Raw genomic sequence first — 8250 nt, forward strand, 5'->3', positions numbered from 1 at the left:
TATGTAATAATAGAGGGATCAATCCAACAAGAGGACATAACCCTAGTAAACATCTATGCACCCGACATAGGAGCACCTAAATATTTAAAACAGATATTTACTGACAAAGACAAAGATGAACAGTAACACTATTATAGTAGGGGACTTCATCACACCTCTGACAACAAGGGACAGGACTTTCAGACACAAAATCAATATGGAAACTGCAGCCTTAAATGACACATTGGACCACTTAGATTTAATCGATATTTTCAGAGCATTTCACCCCAAAGCTGCAGAATTCACATTCTTCTCAAGCGCACATGGAACCTTTTCCAAGATAGGCCATATGTTAGGCCACAAACTAAGTCTTGATAAATTTAAGAAAATTGAAATCATACGAATTGTCTTCTCTGACCACAGTGCTATGAAATTAGAAATGAACTACAGGAAAAAAAACTGGAAGACACACGAATTCATGGAGGCTGAATAACATGTTACTAAATAATGAATGGGTGAAGCAGGAGATCAAAGAAGTAATCAAAAGATATATCGAGACAAACAAAAATGAAAACATGATGACCAAAACCTATGGGATGCCGTGAAAGCAGTCCTCAGAGGGAAATTTATAGCATTGCAAGCCTACCTAAAGAAACAAGAAACATCACTAATCAATAATTTATCTTCACACTTAAGGGATCTGGAAAAAGTACACCAAGATAAGCCCAAAGAGAATACAAGAAAGGAGATAATAAAGATCAGAGCGGAAATAAATGAAATAGAAACCAGAAAAACAATACAAAACATCAACAAATCCAAGAGTTGTTTCTTAGAGAATATAAACAAAATTGACAAACCTTTAGCCAGACTCATTATAAAAAAGGAGAGAGGACCCAAATTAATAAAATCAGAAATGAAAGAGAAGTGACAACAGACACCGCAGAAATATAAAAAAAATTTAAGAAATTACTATGAGCAACTATATGCCAACAAATTTGACAATCTGGAAGAAATGGACAATTATCTAGAGGCGTACAACCTTCCAAGGCTAACTCAAGAAGAAACAGAAAACCTGAATAGACTGATTACCAACAGGGAAACTGAATCAGTAATCAACAATCTCCCAACAAACAAAAGCCCTGGACCAGATGGCATTACAGTTGAATTTTACAAAACATTCAAAAAAGAATTACCACCTATTCTCCTCAAATTCTTCCCCAAAATCCAGAAGGTGGGAAGGCTACCAAACACTTTTTACAAAGCCACTGTCACCCTGATCCCAAAATCAAAGACACCACAAAAAAAGAAAACTACAGGACGATATCTCTAGTGAACATAGATTCAAAAACACTCAACAAAATATTAGCGAACAGAATTCTGCAATGCATTGAAAAGATCATACACCATGATCAAATGGGATTCATCCCTGGTATGCAAGGGTGGTTCAATATCCGCTAATCAATAAATGGGATACACCACATTCATAAAATGAAAAATAAAAATCACATGATCATATCAATAGATGCTGAAAAAGCATTTGATAAAATCCAGCAGCCATTTATGATAAAAACCCTTAAGAAAGTGGGGATAGACGGATCATATGTCAACATAATAAAGGCCATATATAATAAACTCACAGCTAACATCATACTCAATGGGGAAAAGCTAAAATCATTCTCCTTAAGATCAGGAATAAGTCAAAGTTGCCCTCTTTTCCACTTCTATTCAACATAGTGCTGGAAGTCCTAGCCGCAGCAATTAGACAAGAAAAAGAAATAAAAGGCATCCAAATCAGTAAGGAGGAAGTAAAATTGTCATTATATACAGATGACATGATACTATTTATAGAGAACCCTAAAGACTCCACCAAGAAATTATTAGAGCTGATAAATGAATTTAGTAAAGTAGCAGGATACAAAATTAATATTCAGAAATCAGTTGCATTTGTATACACTAATAATAAAACATCAGAAGGAGAAATTTTTAAAGACAATCCCATTTACAATTGCTTCAAAAACTATAAAATATCTGGAAATAAATTTAACCAAAGGAGTAAAAGATCTGTACTCAGAAAATTATAAGACACTGAAGAAAGAAATGAAAGAAGATGCAAATACATGGAAACACATACCATGTTCATTGATAGGAAGAATTAATATAGTTAAAATGTCCATACTGCCTAAAGCAATATACCTATTCAATGCAATTCCTATCAAATTACCAAGGACGTTTTTCACAGAAATAGAACATATAATTCTAACATTTATATAGGACCATAAAAGTCTCCTGATAGCCTCAGCAATCTTGAGAAATAAGAACAAAGTGGGAGGTATCATGGTACCTGACATCAAATTATACTACAAGGCTATAATAATCAAAACAGCATGGTACTGGAATAAAACCAGACACATAGATCAATTGAACAGAATAGAGAGACCAGAAATAAATCCATGCCTATATAGCCATTGAATCTACGACAATGGAAGCAAGAATGTACGATGAGGTAAAGACAGTCTATTCAATAAATGGTGCTGGAGAACCTGGACAGATATGCAAAAAAATGAAGCTGGACCCCCTCCTTACACCATATACAAAAATAAATATAAAATGGCTTAAAGAATTTAATGTAAGACCTGAAACCATAAAATTCCTAGAAGAAAATATAGGAAGAAACTTCACAGACATTACCCGGAGTAAGATTTTTACTGATATATCCCCTCGCATGAGGGAAGTAAGAGGAAAAATGAACATGTGGAATTACATCAAACTAAAACGTTTTTTCACAGCAAAGGAAACCATCAATAAAACAAAAAGGGATCCTACTGAATGGGAAAATATATTTGCCAACGATATATCTGATGAGGGGTTAATATCACAAATTTATAAAAAAACTCAACTCCAAAAAAACAAACAACCCAATTTAAAAATGGGCAGAGGACATAAAGAGACATTTTTCTAAAAAGGACTTGCAGATGGCAAACAGATATATGAAGAAATGCTCAACCTCACTAACCATCAGAGAAATGCAAATAAAAACCACAATGAGATACCACCTCACCCCAGTCAAAATGGCTATCATCAATAAATCAACAAACAACAAGTGCTGACGTGTATGTGGAGAAAAGGGAATGCTTGTACACTCTTGGTGGGATTGCAGATTTGTGCAGCCACTATGGAAAGCAGTAAGGAGGTATCTCAATAATCTGAAAAAGGAATTACCTGATGATCCAGCAATTCCACTCCTAGATATCTATCTGGAGAAACCCAAAACTCTAATTCAAAAATCTCACTGTACTCCTATGATTATAGCACCATTATACACAATAGCCAAGACATGGAAACAAGGGAAATGCCCATTGGTAGATGACTGGATTAAGAAACTGGTACATTTATACAATGGAGTATTATGCAGCCATTAAGAAGAAAGAAATCTTACCATTTGCAACAACATGGATGGACTTAGAGAACATTATGTTAAGTGAAATAAGTCAGACAGAGAAAGACAAATACCATATGATCTCACTTATATGTGGAATCTAAAGAAAAGAGTAAGTGAATGAACTAATCAGAAACAGTTTTGGAGACATAGAGGAAAAACTGAGGGTTGCTAGTTGGGTGGGTGGTTGAGGATAAGGGGGAAGGTGAGGGGTTTAGAAAACAGTCAGTAACCACAAGATGGCCATGGGGTTTTGAAAATTAATTTGGGGAATGTAATCAATAATGTTGTAAGGATTTTGTAGGGTAACCGATTTTTTGGAAGAGTTTGAGCAGGATTGGTATTAGATCCTGTTTGAAGGTTTGGTAGAATTCACTAGTGAAGCCATCTGGTCCTGGACTTTTGCTTTTGGGAAGGTTTTGGATGATTGATTCAATTTCTTTACTGGTGATTGGTCTGTTTAGATTTTCCAGTTCTTCATGGCTCAGCCTTGGAAGGCTATATGTTTCTAAGAACTTGTCCATTTCTTCTAGGTTATTGAATTTGGTGGCATATAGTCCTTCATAGTATTCTTGAATGATCCTTTGTATTTGTGTGGTGTCCATGATAACTTCCCCTTTCTCATTTCTGATTTTGTTAATTAGTGTCTTCTCTCTTTTTATCTTAGTGAGTCTAGCCAAGGGTTTGTCAATTTTCTTAATCTTTTCAAAGAACCAGCTTTTTGTCACATTAATTTTTTCTATTGTCTTTTTGTTCTCTATTTCATTAAGCTCTGCTCTGATTTTTGTTATTTCCTTTCTTCTGCTGACCTTGGGTTTCACTTGTTCTTCTTTTTCTTGTTCTTTGAGGTGTAACATGAGGTTATTTATTTGTGATTTTTCTTGTTTCTTGAGATAGGCCTGTAATGATATAAAGTTCCCTCTTAAAACTGATTTCGCTACATCCCAAAAATTTTGGTCGGATGTATTTTCATTGTCATTTGTTTCTATGTATCTTTTGATCTCTCCTTTAATTTCTTCTTTGACCCACTCGTTCTTTAAAAGTATGTTGTTTAATCTCCATTTATTTGTCTTTTTTCCTGCTTTCTTTTCGCAGTTGATATCCAATTTCAAAGCCTTGTGATCAGAGAATATGCTTGGTATGATTTCAATGTTCTTAAATTTGCTGAGGCTGCTTTTATGCCCCAATATATGGTCTATCCTTGAGAGTGTTCCATGTACACTCGAAAAGAATGTATAGTCTGATGTTTTAGGATGAAGTGCTCTATATATGTGAATGATGTCCATTTCATGTAATGTGTCATTTAGGGTTGCTATTTCCTTATTTATTTTCTGTTTGGATGATCTATCCATAGCTGTCAATGATGTATTTATGTCCCCTAGTATAATTGTGTTTTGGTCAATTTCTCCCTTTAGTTCTGTTACTAGTTGCTTGGTATATTTTGGTGCTCCCTGATTGGGGGCATAAATATTGATGACTGTTATGTCTTCTTGTTGTATAGTCCCCTTTAGCATTATGAAATGTCCATCTTTGTCTCTTGTTATCTTTTTCACCCTGAAGTCTGTTTCATCTGATATCATTATGGCTACACCGGTTTTCTCTGGGTATCATTTGCTTGGAGTGCCAATTTCCACCCATTCACTTTGAGTCTATGCTTGTCCTTGTAGCTGAGATGTGTCTCTTGGAGACAGCATATGGTTGGATTTAGTTTTTTAATCCAATCTGCTACTCTGTGCCTTTTTATTGGTGAGTTCAGTCCATTTACATTTAGGGTGATTATTGATATGTGAGGATTTCCTGTCATTCTATCTTTAGTTTTCTGGTAAGGCTGTGACTCCATTGTTTCTTTGCTTTTTTGTTGTTGTCTATTATTTCTGTATGGTGGTATTCTATGGTGTTTCCCTCTATTTCTTTTTTTATTACTGTATATATTTCATTTCTGGATTTTTTTTGAGTGGTTACCCTTAAGATTATGTAAAAGAAAGTTTGATATTTAGAGTATTCCATTTTCTTCAGCACGCTTACTTTCTCCATTCCCATATTCGGGTTCAGGCCTTTACGCTCCCCCTTTTTATGTTTCGGTTGCCACAAATTGTCCCTGTTGATGGTGGTCGAATAGCCTCCTTTAGTATTTCTTGTAGTGCAGGTCTTGTATTAGAAAATTCCCTCAGCTTCTGTATGTCTGAAAAGGTCTTTATTCCTCCTTCATATCTGAAGAATATCTTTGATGGATATATTATTCTTGGCTCATGATTTCTCTCTTTCAATAGTTTGCATATTTGGTTCCACTCCCTCCTGGCTTGTAGAGTTTCTGCTGAAAAGTCTGATGATAATCTAATGGGCTTTGCTTTGTAGGTTACCATCTTCTTTTCCCTGGCTGCCTTGAGGATTCTTTCTTTGGTGTTAATTTTAGACAGCTTCAATACAATGTGCCTTGGAGAAGGCCTGTTGGGATTGAGGTAATTAGGTGTTCTATTTGCTTCTTGGATTCGAGGATCCAGTTCTGTCCACAAATTTGGGAAGTTCTCATTAACAATTTCTTTGAGTATATTCTTTGTTTCCTTCTCTCTTTCTTCTCCTTCTGGTATGCCCATTATTGTTATATTGCTCTTTCTGATGGAGTCAGAAAGTTCTTGTAGAGTTCTTTCTTTTCTTTTAAGTCTCAAGTCTCTTTCTTCTTCCATCTGTGTAATTTCCAGGTTTCTATCTTCGATGTCACTGATTCTTTCCTCCATCTGGTCAACTCTACTACCTAAGCTGGTTATTTCATTCTTAATTTCTTCTATTGAGTTCTTAATCTCTAGAAATTCCATTTGGTTCTTTTTTAAAATTTCAATCTCTTTCGTAAAATGCTCAGGTTGTTCTTTGATTGCGTTTCTGAGTTCATTAAATTGCCTTTCTGTGTTTTCTTGCATCTCTTTGAGGTTTTTCAGAACTGCAATCTTGAATTCTCTATCATTTAAATCACATATTTCCATATCTTTAAGTTCCTTTTCTGGAGACTTTTCACTTTCTTTCTGAGCTGTCTTGTTGCCTTGGTTATTAATGGCAATTACTGATTTATTATTTCTCTTCCTAGACATCTACAGGAGTGGCTTCTGCAATAGGTTGATAGGAAGAGGTCTTTCTTTTGTTTTCTAATACTTGTTGGAAGAATGTTTTATTTTCTCTCTGACTGCAGCCTTTTTTTTCTCTCTGACACAGTAGTGCTATATTTTCTCTGCACTTTTCCAGCCTGTCACACAATGGGGGGATTACCTGGGAGACAGGTCTCTCCTCTGTTAACAGTTCACCTGGGTCATAGGGCACCACGTCCCTGTAGTGGTGCGGAGATCTTTTGAAGTTCCAAAGCTCTTTCTGCACCTGATTCAGAGCCCGTATGTTTCAGCAGTTCTGTTTACTCCTGCAGGGATCTGCCCAGATAGGTGGGGCCAGGGGCGGGGTGAGTTGTGAGAGGTGGCCCAGAGCAATGGCGGCGACCGCCACCAAGGCTGGTCCTGCTTCCACAGCTCCCTCCCCTTTGCCGGAACTAGTTGGGCTGCGAATTTGTTTCTGCGGTCCACAGTTCTCAGAATAGCAAAACTCCTGTCCTTTTGATCTGACTGCTACTTTATGGCTTCTAGCACCGGGCAGGTGGGGGTGGGCGAGCTCTGGGAGGGGAGGGAGGGGCGGCTATTCTCAGTGCCTAAGGCTTCCGTTCTCCGCTCGGCAGTGAGGGCTTAAACCACAGTTTTCAGCCTTCTTCCCTCAGTCTTTGCTCTGAGGTGTCTGCCGTGAGCGTTGGGTTTAGCCGTGTTATATGCTGCCCCCTCACCGCTGTGGGCCATAAGCGGAGCCCTAGCAGTCCAAGTCCTTCCCTCTCCCGCAGCTGCGGTCGTTCCGGGATGCAGCGAGCTCGGAGCACTGAGGTAGGTCTGCGTCCTGTGCCCGCGCGGCTCCGTCCCCGCACTTCTCCCTTCCCTCCTCTTCTGCTTGAGCAATTCACCTACCTGGAGGTGAATTCAGTAGTGGACCTCTTCGTCTTGCTTGTCTGTTGTGCAGGGAGTCCTTTGTGGAGTTATTGTTGTCCGATTAGTTGTAAATTCCAGGAGAGCTTTACAGAGGCTCACCTCACGCCACCATTTTGTTCCAGAATTGGCATTTTTTTAAAAGATATTATTGGGGAAGGGGAACTGGACTTTCTTGGTGAACATTGTGTACTTCCAGGATTTTTTCCCAGTCAAGTTGTTGTCATTTCAATGTTAGTTGTGGAGGGCGCAGTTCAGCTCCAGGTCCATGCAGGAGTTGTACCAGTAACCTTGTGGTTGAGAGCCTGTGCTCCAACCAACTGAGACATCGAGGTGCTCAGCGGCAGCTCAGCTCAAGTTGCCGTGTTCAATCTTAGTTGCAGGTGGTGGAGCCCACCATCCCTTGCAGGAGTCGAGGAATCGAACTGGCAACCTTGTGGTTGGGAGCCCACTGGCCCATGTGGGAATCGAACCAGCATCCTTCGCCATTAAGAGCCCGGAGCTCCAACCTCCTGAGCCACTGGGCTGGCCCCTAATGGCATTTTAAAAAAAGAAATAGAACAAAAAATGGCAGATTTCTATGGAATCCCAAAATACCCTGAAGTGCCAAAACCATCCTGAGAAAAAAAGAACAAGGCAGACGTAATCACATTCCCTGAGTTCAATTTATACTACAAAGGGATTATAATTAACATAGCATGGCATTGGCAGGAAAACAAACACACAGACCAACGGAATGGAATTGAGAGCCCAGAAATAATCCCATATAGATTTGGGCAGATAATTTGTGACAAAGGTGCCAAAGACATACAATGGAGTAAAGAGAGC

Source organism: Rhinolophus hipposideros (genome assembly GCF_964194185.1).
Source record: "Rhinolophus hipposideros genome assembly, chromosome: X".
NCBI classification, from domain to species: domain Eukaryota; kingdom Metazoa; phylum Chordata; class Mammalia; order Chiroptera; family Rhinolophidae; genus Rhinolophus; species Rhinolophus hipposideros.